This window comes from Pezoporus occidentalis, unplaced genomic scaffold, assembly GCF_034315485.1.
Source record: "Pezoporus occidentalis ecotype Australia unplaced genomic scaffold, CSIRO_AGI_Poc_V1 ctg4, whole genome shotgun sequence".
Lineage (NCBI taxonomy): Eukaryota > Metazoa > Chordata > Aves > Psittaciformes > Psittacidae > Pezoporus > Pezoporus occidentalis.
This window is the reverse complement of record NW_026915724.1, coordinates 10,070,384-10,087,384: the sequence shown is the minus strand read 5'-3', so window position 1 is coordinate 10,087,384 and position 17,001 is coordinate 10,070,384. Positions and strand designations below refer to the sequence as shown.

Here is a 17,001-nt window from a genome sequence, read left to right as displayed (position 1 = left end):
CGTGGGTTTTTCTGTCTCAGCCACTGAGTCTGTATTATAAAACGGATCTTCAGCTAAAGAAATAACAAGGCTAATTGCTGGTTGGCATAGTGATATAGCAATAATATGCTATATAAAACTTTCATGCACTTTATATTATGTACCTATAGAAGCTATTGTCTTCATATTGGATGGGTCTTACAGTTTGACGTTTGTTCTCTGCAATGAGCTAAAGCTACCCAAGTATCAGCAAGAGCTGGTCTATTAGAACATTTTTTTATTTCTGGTGCTGCAACAAATGATGGGAACTTTGGACAACTATATGTGAAAATTTCACATGACAGGAGAAGGCAGCTCGCTATTGTCTTTTGGAGATAGCTTAACCAGTTAAAAAAAAAATACACCAACCAAACCTGTCTTTTAATAGGAAAAGATTCAAAAGAATATGGTAAACTTTCCCTTCTAAGGCTTTGATACTCCTCTGAGATACTTGTTTGTTCACACAGACAATGTGTGGCAAAAAAGAATAACAAAATGTTAGAAGCTTCCTAAAAAACTGCAGATCCCAAAAAGCTCAGAGCTAGCTTCAATCTTGTTGACAAAGAGGTTTAGCATGAAGAAGTGCTTTCCCGATTCTTACTTAAACTCCACTAAAATCAAAAAGGCATCAGTGAAATGAATCCTTAGAACAGAGTTAAATAAACCAGGTTAAGCTGGAATATAAGGCAGAAGGATCAATGCAGAAATCACTCTAACAGGCAATAATCTTTTTAATATTTGCTGTATTGATTACTGAATTCTCACTCAAGGCTGCTTAAATCTGAGGTGGTCAATTTCCATCCCTCTGTGACTAAGTAAAAAACGAATTGGCACTCAGTGCTTATAATACATAGTTAATTTTTTGTTGTTTTGAAGAACCAGTACTATTGAGTCACATTACTGCAACTAAAAGTATTCAAGAAAAAAAATCCGTTGTAAAATTTCAAATATCAGAATAACTATGCCAAATCAAACAAAGAGTCTGTTTTGCAAAGTAGTCAGTTTCCAGCAAATCTTTCATTACATTGCTTAATGCGGTGATGCAGAACTGTTTCAAAGGACATTATTATACTACGCGTATGGGCAGGTGGCATACATTGCTACCTGTCAGAATTAAATCTGGCAAGGCAGAAACCTTTTCCAATTATTTTTACTATTTGTACAATGAGAGCGTACAGTTGCCCAAATAGGGTTCTGCTGTGTTGGCCATTCTGCAAAGCACTTGACTGAAATACTTGAACCATGAATAAAATTAAATCTAGTCTCTTTAGGACAAGTAAAGAGTGGGCAAAGGAAGAAGTTCTAAAACATCACAACGGTGGGAAAAACAAAGCAAATACAGGAATTGCAAAGTCATCATCTCCAAAATTGTGGATGAACCTAGATTTCTTTCCAAGAGATGATCTGAAAACTCAGAGGCAAGATTACAGAAGAGAACAGAAGAAGCCCTCGAGCAAGCTAGAGCAGGTGACCCTAGCTGTTGCATGTCAACAAGGCCCCATCCCTCTCAGCAATTAGAGCTAACAGCAGAGGCAATTTCCATCTGTTTACCAGCTGACTCTAGGGAGGTGGGGAAACATCTGCAACAAGTGTGAATAAATACCTGTTCTAAGTTACTATAACACTTGAAAGACGAGTAGAGTCATAAATGATGCCACTGGTCACTAATAATAATCAGCACCCACATGCTACATTAAATTAACCCTACATCTGCTACAAATGAGCAATTAACTTTACACCTGCTACAAATAAACAACACTGCAGTTAAGTACGTGTGAGGCCCCATAAAGAAAAGCAAAGCAAGTCAGCAGAAATGCAAATTCTTCAAGGATGGAAAAAGAATATGTGGTGTAAATTAAGAGCTTCTGCTTCCTTCACTGCTAAAATATGTTTGTACTCAGAAAAACATCTTGCAACAAACTGTTAAAAAAAAGCATCTGACCCAAAGTTTTCTCAAGTTAATAGAAATGGAGAGAAGAATGTTTCTCAGATGCCCCCATGCTGGGTATGCTGCACACAGTTTAAGGGACCCAGTGAGATTTTCTGATAGGGGTCATGAGCCTTCTTAGTATGCAGTGATAAATTATCAGATGCTATACTTGCAAACATATGTGGCTAAAAATGCATATTATGTTATCTTTAGCAAGTGCTTGACCTAAATAACCAGAAAATATGTTATTAATCCACTGCAGTTACCATTTTTTATAAATAAAAATCTGATTGTCAGGTTTTGTGTTCGTATTGCATATTGTATATGCAAAACAATAGCTATAATATGCTAAGTAGAAAACTACAGATAATAACAAACCTTTTATGTATTTAGAACTCTGCTTAAAGAATTAAAACTAATTACAGATGCCTGAGAAATTTAAGCACTGTGCAATTACAAGTGCTAGAAGTACAATTACAGATGTTTCAATAAGCAGTAAGCTTTTCTTTTTCTTCCCTCTTATTTTAAATATTGCTTCATCTAAGATCATGTGTTCCTTCATTTCATAACAAGTTAGCAGTTTTATCAGAGTGAGGATTTCTCTAGAGCTTTGCTATTCATTTTGCAAGAGAATATATTTACAGGAACTCTTTATTTGCACTTTTTTTATATTCAGCAATAAGTATATGGAGTGATTTAAAACAAAAAGAACCCCAACCTCCAGGACTCAGAAAATCACTTGGGTCATCAACAGAGATCTACACAGCTCATAAAAGCTTTCAGCTGAGAAAAGAATAGCCAAGAAATCACAAAAATGTTTGCATAATAACATTTTAAATGAAGTTTAAGAAAACTTCCTAGAGTGCCCTGGTCCTATAAAAACAAAATCAGCCCTGTTCAGTATATTCCATGCTTTAAAAGTAAATGCAGTTTGGAAGTTAAAAATAACCCAGGACTTTGAAATCACAACTGCAAACCTTGGCAGTGTTTATCTGGAAGCAGCTACTTCATGACAGCCAGAGTAAGGATGATTGCTCTTTCCAGCACTAAGCTTAAGATCAGGATTTAAAAAAGTCAAGTCTTTGGAGGAAGGGAGAGCAACAGGCCAGAATTTGCTTAGGGAGGGTGATGAGCATATACAAAAGGCAAGGAGGAAACACAAAATAGGAGAACTTGGTTCTATCCTTTCATATTTGCTTTGTACCTTTGAGTGAATAAACAGCACTTTGTTTAAAACATCCAAGTAAATAGATGTGCAGTTGGGGTATTCCTTCCAGTCTCACTCAATTACCTGTTCAAAGGCTGCCTAACCCAAACTCTGTCCCAGTTTAAAGCAGAGACAGCCTGCAGCTGGGATATGTTAACAAAAAGCCCACCTGAGTGTCCTCTCTATCAAGAACCTTGTTTATCTACTGCAAAAATAATGATTTCCTGGGGTACAAATGGATCTTTCCTTATCTAACTGGAGCTCAATGTGGACCCAAGAGCTCCCTTGCTCTCACTCTAGCTGGCATGTCTGAATGAAGAAACCCTTTCTTAACCATCCTGCACTTTATTAGGAAATTATTTTGACAAAGTTTTTCCAACTGCCTTTGCCAAGGAATTTGAAAAGCAATTTTTTTTTTTCTTACTATTTGCCCACATGGTAAGAGATAAAAGACTTACGTGGCATGTCAAATTATATGGATTTGATTGTTTGCCAATACACCATCACTATCACAATCATGACAGGCAGCAACAGGGCTGAACAACGGTTGAAGCTCTAATGGGTACAAGAACAAAACTTTGCAGGGACAAATTAATTTGTTTGTGGGAAAAGATGTGTAAGTGTGAGCACAGTATTTGTTCCATTTTGCAAGTCTCATGAATGTAGGAACACAAGCCAGGTCTTTTCAGAAGTCAGGTTATAATCAAAGGCAACATAGGCTTTGGAAAAGTTACCTCTGTGAACTCCCTGCAGCACTGTCGCTTGTCAGCTTATGCTGAGTATCAAATATTTTGTGATCCTCTGCAAGAGCATGGCTTTGTCTTACAGTCCAATTTCATGGTTTACCCTTTTCACAACAGTTCATATACGTAACCTACTGAGGCAGCTGTGTCCAAAAGAAACTAGTTACAATATATATTAATAACCATAAAAGTGGGGCAAGTATTGGTATTGCCTATGAATGTACATTATTGCTTTTGTCTCCAAAGCAACATCAGTTCAGGACACTGTGTTACTACTAGGAACATCTTAATATCTTTCTGCAATAAGCAGCTGAACTCCCTAAAGAGAAAAAGCATTACTGTCTGCAAGTTAATCTTACATACCTTTCTATTTCCCATGGAAATCCTAGTCAAATGGTATGTTGATTCTTAACTCTTACACAGATCAGGCACTTTTAAAATATGCTAAATTGGAGAAATCACACAAAGAAAGAATATTTCTGAGATTGTGATCTTACAGGTGATTTTTATTACCTCTGTTTGGAGAGACACCTGCTGAAAAATAAATGAGATGAGAATGGAGATATGCATTCTAAAAATATAATGCGGTTCTGGTTGTAAAATTATTACTACTAGTGAAGCATATTTCAAAAGATAATTACTGCTTAGGATTGGCAAAGTGAGAATAAATGAATAAAAAGGATTGCTAACTTGCTTTCTTGAGGTATGTCCAATTTTTGAGCTTGCTTTTGCCATCTTCTGTCAACTAGCTCTCAGGAGGGAGCAATGGCTGACTGAAAATACAATGACCTGAGTGGATTCTGGCAACCTGCTGTAGTTGAGCTGAAGATGGAAAGGTCTTTGACTGTACTTTCCTGAAGTAAAAGCTGAGGAGTCATCTAGTGTTCAAAAGAAAAGAGTCTGCACTCTTGGAAAGGTAATTTAGGTCACATTATGGCTCCTACAAGTAGATTACTCACCATTTGTGTCAGGATGTTCACCTTCAAAAGGCAATATTGTCTTACTGAGGTTTCTAAGAGACAGCATTTTTTCCAAGTAGCTGGGTGCTGGAAACTGTTTTTCTTTAGGGAAAAACTAATGCTGTCTTATTCAAAGTAAATACCATTGATGTTTTAATAGTTCCTAATGTTTTGTAGGATATGGCTTTATACATACCTACTTTCATTCAGGTATATTATCCCACAGTTACATAGGCCTACATATTTGGCCAATAGTCCACTCAGTCCCATAATAACACAATATCTCAAAGAAAGATTATCCAAATACAAAAAAAAAAAACGAAAAAGAAATACCTGAAAATAACACCCTTTTTTTTAAACGAAAAGGACATTGGCTTCTGTGGGAGTTATTCCAGTAGTTAAAAAACAAGTTTTTATATCTATTACATTGATCTATATCTTTTTAGCAACTGAATTTCACTAACAGTAACCTATGAGCTCTCATCAAGGGTTATCTTCTATTTTACGTTCGTAGTTGCTCCTCATTTCAAATTTATTCTCTTTTCCTTCCATGGACTTGATAATCTTTCAAAGTCCTGCTTATTGTCACTACCATAATCCAGAAGGCTAACTCTGCCTATAAAATAGACATTCTTGATTTTGCTTTTTCATACGTCATCATAAAATATGGCATGAAAAGAAAAATATTCATTTCCATAAGGATTATTTCATCCAAAAGATGATAACTTATTTCTGCTGTTGGAATTAGTTCTAATAAAAAGCTATCATGATGTAGAAATAGCAGCATAAGCACAGGAAATCTTTTGTGCATACACATATAGGGTGCAGCTTCATCTCTCTAATGTTCAGTACTAATGGGAGTTGAAATTGCGTGAAGAGCAATCTCTGTCTCACACCATTAATTACAGAAGAATTACCAAGACAATAAATGAAGCAGCCCACAGTGCAGCATTGTAATGGATGCCTCTAACCCACAGAGAACCCTATTCTTTACCAATGTACCAGAAATAATGATACTGAGTGGGGACTACGCTGCCAAAGGAGTAACAAACAGTGCTGAAAGGCAGACTCCAGCAACACGGGGAGTGGGATAGAGTTGAATATACATGTCATGGAGTCCTTGGAGAAGCCTGGTAATGTCTTGGGGCCAGGAGAAAGCAGGATCCCTCACACAGCAAAGGAGGATGCTTTGCTCCAGCACAGTGATGATGTGGCAGAAACACAGCAAGGATGCAAGCTCACTGGAGCCAACAGAGGTGGTTAAAAGACTTGGTGCCCAGAAGAAGCAAATGTGAATGCTATTTTGGGGGTTTCTAAAGTACAGCAACACTTCTGTTCCTCCCACTTCCACACACAAATGCTCTCAGGTATTAAGATCCCAGGCATATTTTTGGCTGTACTTTCATAAGGCAAACACTCCATTTTGACAGATATTCTAACATAGAAGCTGAAAAATATATCCTTAAAAACAAATTAGCAGCCTGTTCTTTGTCAGGCAACAAATGTCAGCTACCAAGAACAAAGGCACCAAAGGGAGCTTTCATTCTAATAGTAATAACTACCAGGGGTGATGTCTGGAAGCACAGCTGTATTTGTGGAATCAGGTAAAAGAATGGGCTTTGCACTTCAGGGCAATCATAAATGCACATTAAGAAGCTTTACCCAGGTCCTGGCAGCAGGGTGCTGCTCTCCTCTTCAGTCACACCTGGGCACGTATCCTGTGATACTCCTGCCAGTTTCAGCATTTCATCCATTTTCCAAAAGTTTCTGTTGAGCTATAAAAATTACTCTTTCACCAATGTCCTCATTTGTTCACTGGTTTCTCCACTTCAGTGGTGAGAAGAATGCAGGGAAAAAAAAAAGTCTTGTGTTGTCACTTTCTATGCAGAATATGTAAAGTGCCACTGTGATAAACATTTGAAAAAGAAGCTGGTGTCTTTGCACATTACTAGGAGTTTCATCACTGTCTTCAAGTGGCATAGTTTCACCTCTCCCACTATTTTCTAGTCCAAGAACTTGTCCCTAAACAACAGGCACAGACTCCCCAAAAGGGAGATGAAGAAAAGTGATGTCCTTCAAAACAAGCAAAACCAGAAGTTGTAGTCTAAAAGGTTCCTCTAGCTCGGCACAATATTTCGTCTGAAACAATTCTTCCTCATGCAATAACCTTTGACCATTGACCACAGGCAGCAGTTAGGTGAGATAGCAGCCTCCAAGAAAAACATAGAGTCAGATTAAAATATGTTCTTACTCTTCAAACCTTATCAATTAAAAACCAACAGCATCAATCCTAAACTGGCTTATTGTAAGCCTAACTATTTCAGCAAAATGACAAGAGAGCAAACAAAAACCGCACGAGTTCCAGATTGATTCAACTGCTTTGTTTAGGCAACACTGTAACGTTCAAATTAATGTCAATTTGTGTAAGCTAGATTGTCTGACACTTCACTGGAAATAAAAACCCATCACGTTGTTGGGTGCAGGTGAAAAGCAGAAAGCTATCTTAAGCTTTCCAAGCTTTCTAAGCAAAGATGAAGACTTGGTCCTGCAGTACATCAGGCATAGAAACAGTTTAACATCAGAGGCTTGTCAGACTAACCTCCAGATGAGCTACACATTCACAGTACAGACCCTTGCTCTTCAGAAAGAAGTGGAGCTGAGCTAATGCACTGTCCAGGATACTACATTTTCTTGCAACAGCATTTGTGAGAACCCCTACCAGCTAGCCCAAAGTTTATAAAGTTGTCGTTATTTTTCACCTGGTTTTCACAGAGATAGAAGGGGAACAAGTTTCAACAGAATGAGGATGTGGAAGTAAGGTTTTTGATGTGGCATGGATGTTGATAGTTCAGTAGAAGCTTTAGCTGTGTTGATTGCATTAATGATGAAACATCCTCTGTAGGAAAAGGTTTCCGTGTCTCATTCTACTGAAAGCAAACAAGTTTCATTATGGAATAAACCAGCTCAATAAAGCAACGTTTCTATAAATGTGAGGCTAAAAGAATTAGTTACACCTCTGAAAATTTTCCGACAGGGACAGTCATTTGGAGTCAGTCATCAAGGTGTATTGTCCCAGAACTGTTCTGGTTCATGTGCAGACTTCCAACTGCAATTTCTTTTGCTGTGAATCAAAACTGCACTGTTTAAAGCTCACAAGGCCAAAACCTAAAAAGGAAAAAGAAAGATTATTTGCATTGAAGGAAAACTGATAATTGCCTTGATGTGAAATACCAACTTCAGCAATTTAATTCAAAACTGTCTCACCATGGGTAAACATGAATAACCGGAAGATCAGGAAATGGGAAAAATGTTAGTTAAAATACCTTCAGGAGTGTTTCTACAGCACCTATTTGTTAGAATGTCAGTTTAAAATAAATTTCTATGATGGATTTAGATCTTGATAAAGCAGATCTCCATATTCTTGTTAATTCAAATTAGAAGGATTTATAGGTAATTACCTATCTAAAGTACTGATAGGTAATTTTACACCTTCCATTTTGGTTTTTATAAGATTTTACTTCTTTGGAAGTAAAACATCCCACTAAGTACACATTGGTTTACTTTCTCACTTTAAATTCTGACCCTCTAGAACTTAGGGCAAATTTTCACAGTCCAATTTTAATATCAAAATAGGATTAAAAGAAAAAAAAACCACCTTCTTTCAAGCTGCTGTGCTGCCTTTAGAGTCTTCCCTTTATAATCCTACCTGAGTCTTTTGCAGCGCCTCAAATAGCACAAGTAGAAAATAATCACTTAACACAGATGTATCAGTTTCAGATTCCGAGAACAAAATTGTTAAATAGACAATTTAAACATTGAAGGGTTAATGAGGAATGCCATTTATGAGGTTCCTTAATAGTGTAAGTTCATGGTGATTTCAAGAGGATGACAGTATTTTTAAAGGATCTTGGCATATCACATTCAAACCATACATTTAGCTATGAGCATATATCCTATAATTCATTTTGTTGCATTGTGGAGACTACAGCTGATATTAAGCTTTCTCTTGTAGCACAGCCAGCACCAGTGGTGAGTTTTGAGACTGAGATATAATAGTTAGTCCCTAAGAACAACTTCTTGCCCTACCAGGGGTACAGGCTACATTATATTATAATGCCCATCCTGAAATACCAGTCTTGAAAACAAGGCAAATGAGCAAAATCACAGTCATTCTCTCCACTCAGAAGAGCATTTTCAGCTTGTTCATGAAGTTGTGCAGGTCCAGTTCTGCAAGATATGAATCTAACATTCCAAAGCTCTTCATTTAGCTACTTTTTTAAAAGTACTAAGTTATTGTAAGCTCAGCAACTGCTTCTTCATGACAAAAAGAAATTTGGCATTACTCAAAGCTACTTCTAGGGAGGATTTTGCTTTCTTTTTTTCTAGTTTGATTTTCCCAGTTATAAAATCTACCCTTTTTGAAAGCTTTGTTAGTGCATTTGACCTATAGTTTCCACCTAAAATCGAGAAACAAAGTCCGTCAGGTCTAAGTTCAAAATGGACAACATTGAAACACAGTATCAGCAGAAGGGAAAAATAAGCCCTTATAACTAAAATTTATACAGAGGAGAAAGGCTTGTGTATCAGAAATGCCAAACAATCACTGTTTGGGATTGGCTCTTTTTCCTAAAGGGGGATGGAGACCACAGTGGAGGAGTAAGTTATCTTGTTACTCATAGAAGTGTTGTCTCCTCTGCTTTAAGGAGTCATGTTTGAATTCCTGCCTTCAAAACATTATTTTTTAATTCTGTGACTCATAAATATGAATGAAGTTGGACAGTGGAATTAAAATCATACTGTTCCTGACAAACATTTTCTGCCATCTCGGTTATGTACACTCACAGTACTTGTCAAACTAGCGAAAGCCAGTGCTCTGGCTTGCATCTCAGAGGACTTTGCTGTTCATCCTCTGCTTGCTTTACCTGACTTCTATTGACAAAAGCAACAACTACCATTAAGTACAGCCAAACCTCCAAATATTGGTGCATTGGTGTCATCAGTTGCTTAAACCATTTTGCTGGAGTGCCACCTCACAAAAGCCCTCAGATCTTGTTCAGGAAAAGAAGAGGAAGGAGCACCAGGACACTCTGGGCCCTAGTGCTAGTGGAGCAGCATCCCCCTGAACATGAGCAATAATGAAAGGGGATGAGAAGTCTTCACACACTGCAGACTAGAGGGAAAAAGGGAGAACTGAAAGTCTAAGAAGACTAAGCAGTATTTAATGCACCGTGTTTCAGGCAACAGAGGTAACTGTGACAGTATAAAAAAAAAAAAAATTAAAACCAAAATATGTATATAACTTTTAAAAAAGATATGCTGACATTCCTGTTGGCATTGTAGCCACATTCTTGCTAACAAGCCCTATCACCTTTCTGCTTTCTCCCTCTTTCAGGCAGTGAGCCTCTTCCTAACTCCAGGCAAGTTGTTATGGAAACCATCAACATGGCTACAGAAATGGGAAGGAATCATAGATTTCGTCAACATGTACATAATTTACTTTAACCAAAAAAAAAAGGAAATTACATGAAATGTCAGGCCCTGTTACTGAGATACTTTAACCCTGACAGAGGAAGGATCCTAGAAGGGCTCTCAGCTGATCATCTGGCCTTTAAGCCAAGGTCACCCTGAGTAAAAGTACATCAGGAAATTCTGTCCCTCTTCAGCTGAGAATGGTTAGTGCACAATGCCCACCAATGACTTTCATTTGTTTCCATTTTGTTGAACTCATGTGATCTGCCAGAGGAAGAGTCATACTGTTTCTTCACTCTAGTTTCACGTCTTGTTCTCACACATTGACATAGCATTTAGAATTCATTCCTGTTTATAAGCAAAGGTGTTTGGGGAACATTCCAGCCCTGGTAGCTCTCTAAGACAACAGTGGGCATAGACGTTTCTGCCTCAAAAACAATGTGTAACAGGAACTTTCATATAACAAGGTATATGGTTAGCGTCTTAATTTTTTTCCATCCCTTTGACAGAATAAAATATGTCTATATTGTTTGGTAAATTTGGAGAAAAAGGGTGAAAATAGCAGTGTGTAGAAAGAAAGCTGTAGGAGGAAAGAAAGAAAGCTGTGCTTGAGAAAGATGTAGGAGACTCTACTAATTGTTCCTAGGTTTCATTTTACTGGTTTAAAATTAAAATACACAATACACGCTGAGCAACCACTTCTTCAGAAATCCTCTTGAAACTCAGTGCATTCTAGTGGCTGCACATAGAAGGATGGAGTAAACTGGAGGATTTAAACCATGTTACCCTGCAATTCTTCATGTTTCATTATGTGAGTCATATATATGGAAGGTGGGAGAACCTGACCATAACCTTTCTCTTTTTTTGTCTTGTTTTTTCCCTTTTTCTTCAAACTCACAAAAATGTCACCTAACCAGCTGAACTGTATTTTTAATAAATAATTCAGCAATCTTAATTCTCTGTACCATCTTATTCTTTTTACCACTCTCTTTGTCCTACTCCATTGAAAAAAAAGAAAGGAATTACAAGGTAAATTGCATTTCATGACTCAACTTTCAGAGCTATAAAAGCTAGGCAAGCATTGCAAGTTTAGGACTGGGGAAAGAAAAAACCTTCCCTTTCTTGCTCCAATCCACTAAACATTTATTCAGTAATAAGCACATGAGTAATTTAAGTGAGTTCTTGGATTCAAGTCAATAGATAAATGTTATGTATGTGTCTGGCCCAGCCAATGTGCACAATCTGTTGCTAAATGTGACATTTACATATACATATATATATATATCTTTTGCATTTGGGGAGCTTAGAAAAGCTGTTTATAAACCAGAAGGCTAAAATTGTGTTTAAAATTGTCTTGAATGTCTCTTTAGTGTTATTAGGAAGCATTGTATAATTTTGCTTGCAAAAGAACTGGAAAAACTAAAGATTGATGCAATTTACATTTAGCTCATTTTCAGATAAATGTGACATATAGACAAGATATTAAGAGTAATATGAACAGGTTCTACGCACAATTCAGAATTCAAGACAATTGAACTGTGTGGAGTATTTTCTATATTACATACTTCAGTGGAACTGAAAGACATCTGTGAGTTAAAATTGCAATTAAATTGGCATTAATGCATTTTCCCAAAAAACACAGAAAGAGAACAGTGTCTTGTCTTTTTTTTTTTTTTTAACTAAAAGTCAAGGGTAAAAAAAAAAAAAAAAGAATGTTTGACTCTCCAAGGAAAATAAGTGTTCCAGTTTGACAGGAAAATTGAACTAACTGTATTGAAGGATGAGTGAGTTTAATGTTTTCAGACTCAAGTTTTTGCAGGCTTAACTGTCAGATAATAAAATAAAGTTCAACTTTTTGTGGCTTAGAGTGCATACTCATATTTTCAAAAGTATAGTTTTTGAAAGCCAGACAAAACTAGAGATAAATAGAAATGCCGCAACACTGACACAAACATTTAAAGAAAAGGAGCCATCACTTTGTCTCGCTTCATAACCTGATCCTGTGATAAATTTGCCTCAGTGGGACTGTCGACTTAATCCACCACACTCTCATGAATTCACAGAGGCACCCCTAAAGCTTTTGATCAAATCTTATTGGTGTCAACAATTTTTGCATTGAACTTGAACAGGCCTGAAGTTGGGCCTTTATGCTCATTATTGCTACAGTTGGCCTTTACATATCTCATCTTACAGGAAATCCATATACACATTGGGGGTCCCTATGCATTCAGTCACATCATACACAGCAAATGGGTGGGAGACACTAGCATAAGTCTTTGAGGAGAAGGGAATGCTTGCTTTGGCCCTGTAATAGGGGACGCACACTTTATAATTCACAACTAGCTAACGCTAGCTACACAATCAGTATTTGTTTTTAAATTAGCATACATTTTTCCAAAGAAGGCTGTACTACTCTATCACGCCCAATCCAGCAGCCCAGTGGTGAGAGTAGGAGATGCAGCATCCAATTCCTGTGTCGTTTGCAAAGTATCAGAAGTGCCTTTCTTCCTGCCTAACATTTTTCACTGCTTGTGAACTAACCATCTTACCTTGTGCCAAAGGGAATAGCCATTGATTCAGGGAAACTAGTTTTTAACAGCTCTTCCATACAGAGATTTATAGCTTTGTACAGCCAGAGGTTGGAGGCAGAAAGGTCCTAATGGTGTCACTAGATGTTGTACATTTGCATCTCCTGAGACAGAGAAGGTCTTAAAGTCAGGTCTTGAGTATTGTATGGAGGTTTTATGCTGTAACGCATCATTTTACTGGAGAAAGGTGACAATATTGCTTGCCCTCTTAAACGAGATCATTATTTTTTTTTTTTTAAATTTAATTATTTAGACATGCCTCTTAGATCAAGATGTTAAGCAAATACATACATTGAAACTGTCAGTACACCCCATCATGGGCAGCAAAACAGACACTGAGCAGTTGAACTTTTATGTAGCTCTGGGCCTACTCAGAAGCTGAAACTGAAATCTGGGAATTCAAAGAACATAAGCATCTGTGGGAAACTTAAACTCCTGTGATCAAGCAACATCTCAAATTATTATTTTTTTTTAATCATGACAGCTTTGCATATAGATGTGGGAATTAACAGAATGAAATGTTCATTAATTCAATGGACATTCTCTTCAGTATGTGCAAGATCTTAATTTCACAGTTTCATGGCTGCTGTATTTCCTGATGTTTTGAACAAAGCAACCATTTCAGAAGCTCAGAAAACAGTCTAACTTTCCACACACCTAGTGCTGCCCTTGATCATGGTTCCTGATAGTAGAAGATACAAAGTAGAAGAAATGAATCAGCTTAAGCTGTATTACACATTAAACTAAAATTATTCAGGCCAGTTTCTAAATCAAAATTTATACTTTCATAACACCATTTTTGTCATTTTTATGTTGTTGAGATATACGCAATATGATTATTATCTAATGGACCAAGAACATAAAGGAGCATCTACAGTGAACTAAATATCTTTAGCATCTGGAAACAGTGGTGATAACAACATCAGAAATCTTAGGATATATATTATATAATTAGAGAATGATAATGGCTTGTATCTAAGTTTGTATCATAAAATTTATGTCAATTCCAGCTGGGGAAAAAAAAAAAAGAGGCTGAACTGCTTAGTAGTCTTCTAAGGCAAAGAAAAGCACGTATACCTTAAGTGAGGAAATGCAGGGAAGCTGCACTAATGTAATTCATTGCATGGTTTGCTTACATGAACCTGTTATCCAGAGGTAAACTAGCCTTCCTTGTGAGTTTCATTCATTCATTCATGCATTCAATAAGCATACAGGTTTGTATCTCTTCCTCCATGCTTGTGGCTGATGCTCAGCTTGCTCATAACCATGAACTCCTGCTTCTGAGCACTGTTCTGAAATCAAATCTATCAGAGGATCAACATCAGAAGACCTGAAGGACAACAGATGACAGAGACATAAGTGGAGAGTTCCAAAAAGTTGAAATTTTCTTCTCCTGGTCAGTCAGAAGTTGGCAAATAGGTACTGTGACTTTGTTGTGCCTTGGATGTGGAGGGTATAAATAGGAAACAAGGGTGAAAGACCTCAACAAGAGATCTTTAAGGAGGAAGTAGATGAAGTGCAATCAGGTAAGTTGAATGTTCACATGCTCCAAGATCCTCCTCTCATCACAGTGAGAATGAGAACCTCATGAAACAGTACAAATGCATTTGTTCTCAATGTTCCATGAAGGATTTTGCAGTTTATATCCTCAGTTTACAATGAGTTTAGCTGAAGGTACGAGTTGGGCCACCATGTTTCTTCATCCTCCTGTGACGTTAAGATATCCTGCCAAGACATTAAAAAAAAAAAGGTAATGGAGGTAAGAGAGCATGTGCTGGAGTCACTGTTTGACCCTTGACATTGACCCTGCTGAAAAGCCAGTAGGTCAATCTCACTGCAGAAAAGTGACAACCATCTGTCACAGGCAGGAGGTTGGAGAATTTTCAGCTGATGGATCTTACCTCTACCCCTCATGAAAGACGGTTTTAGAATTGCCAGATATTGCCAGTGCACCCCCATTGTATGTCTTGCAGATATATATAAATCCATGATTATTCATGATTATTCATGAATACATGTGTTATTCAAAGACAAGATTCTCCTCAAATACCCATTTGCACAACTCTTTTCTGAAGGAGCAAGCAAAAGAAGCATATACTGTCAAATTGAAATGGCTTATAGCGTTTGTGCCTACAGTTCTTCACACATTTGCAAAGACAATAAGCCCTCCAGCCTCTTGGAACACTGCATTTGCTCTCATTTTTCTTCCAGAATCTCCATACAAGCAGAAAAAACCCTGCTCTGCAGGGAGACAGCATCACACAAGCTCCAAAAAAAACCCTAGTGTTTGCTCAGCATAAGTTCTCATTCAGCACAGGCTACACAGAGGGGTCTTTCTGCAACTATTTAGACTACTTGTGGCCTGCACTGAGTTCCCTACTGTCCTGAACATGCTTCAAACAGGTTGTCAAATTTCATTACACCTCATACAATCGCCAAGTTCTCCAGCTGTGAGAAAAGGAGAAAATATTCCATGAGGTTCACCTCAGACTCTCTGCTGTGGCAAGCAGGAAGGTTTTATGTACATGATGTGTATTGCACATACTGTGAACTTCCTGAGAGTGACTAGGAGATGCTTTTTGCCACTGCAGCTGGTCATCAGTCCTGCAATAAGGAGAGTTATCCAGGTGAGAGTCCTCAGATTACAGCTCCAACCAAACATCCTGATATGAAGCATTGGAAAAACTTAATACTTTAAAGCTTCCCATTTGAAATGTTTCTCTGCTAGCACTTCAAAGTCAGTTTCGCTCTAACACCAAAGGAAATCTCATTTACTGTGTTGAAACCACTAAATATCATCAAAGGACCAATTTGTCAGAGTTTACAGACAACTGGCATTTCTACTCACTGATCTGTTTTCAAGTATGAGCTACCAGTAGACACTGGGGGAGAGGGACAAGGGGGAAGAAAAAATAAAAAGAAAAAAACCCAGCAAATATAATAGGGAAAAATGTGTAATTATAAAGCATTCTACACACAGGCCATGTTTGCCAGTAATACAAGACCACAGATGTGATAGCTTATTATGTGTTGTATACATTTGGAAAATCAGACTGACATAAAAAACCCCAATCCTATATATACTGAAAGTTCAGAATAAATGTACTTAAGTGCTTCTATGGTTCTCCTGTATGGAAAATTCAGACTTAAAAGCTTCACTAATGACTTGCAAGTTTTGCTCTGCTAGCCAGCTTTAAATAAACTTTTCTATAGTTTCAGCAGCTTGTGCAACTTCATGGTAATGAACAATAGATTTTCTGTGACTAAAATAGCAAAGTTATCTATTACTGTGTATTCAGTTTATGGCACGTCATAAAAACGTTACAGGTTTCAACATAGCCCACAGTATTCAAGAAATTAGCCTCTGCCTGCAAAGTCTGAGCAAATCCTGCATCCTTCCATGAGACTTCCCACTTCAGCAGGGGTTTGCCCAAAGAACTGCAGAATGTAGCCTAGGAAGTGTTTTGTTTCTGCTCACATGTTTAATTAATCACTAATGAATAATTTTGTTTTCTTTTCTTATTTTTGTTAAAAAAATTTGCATTTATAATCTCTTAAAGAGAAGAATAGTAACCTGAGTCGCCCAGAATTTCATTTTACCTCAGTAATACCCTGCATAGTTAGTGGTCAGACATATCAAAATCCCAATCCCTTTGAGGTATTTTCTCATGTTGTAAAATAGAGCTCAGTGTCTACAATTAAACGGGTTACATGAGGATTTTGTACCTGAAACAGTGACTTGCCTCTCAATCTGGGTATCAAAAGCTGCTCCTGAAAAGGTTTTTTGCATTTCATTTGATTGAAAGCATTGGAACTTGCCTATTCAGTTCAAAAATGCTTCAAAATAGGTTAAGTTTTTAGACAAATTACTTCAAGTGGTTCTTTGTCAACCAGGACAACATATGTCTGCCAACTTTTTGCAAGAAAGAATTGCTCCTTTTGCACAAAACATAGATCATTTTTATTTGAATGTTTCTGCTTTGTATGGTATAATGGGAACCCTGAACGTACACTATTTATTCAGTCAATACCGATAGATTGATAGATTCCCATCTGTATTTGGCAGGGGTTTGGAACTAGATGATCT

The 17,001-nt window shown here is 37.3% G+C and overlaps 1 long non-coding RNA gene across 1 annotated transcript; it reads left to right on the top strand.

Annotated features, from left to right (window-relative positions):
• The first annotated feature begins 4,541 nt into the window (after positions 1 to 4,541).
• LOC134171145 (uncharacterized) lies at positions 4,542 to 11,281 on the top strand. The gene is made up of 2 exons (XR_009967508.1): positions 4,542 to 4,814; positions 10,250 to 11,281. It is a non-coding gene; the product is annotated as an uncharacterized LOC134171145 (long non-coding RNA).
• Positions 11,282 to 17,001: the final 5,720 nt, after the last annotated feature.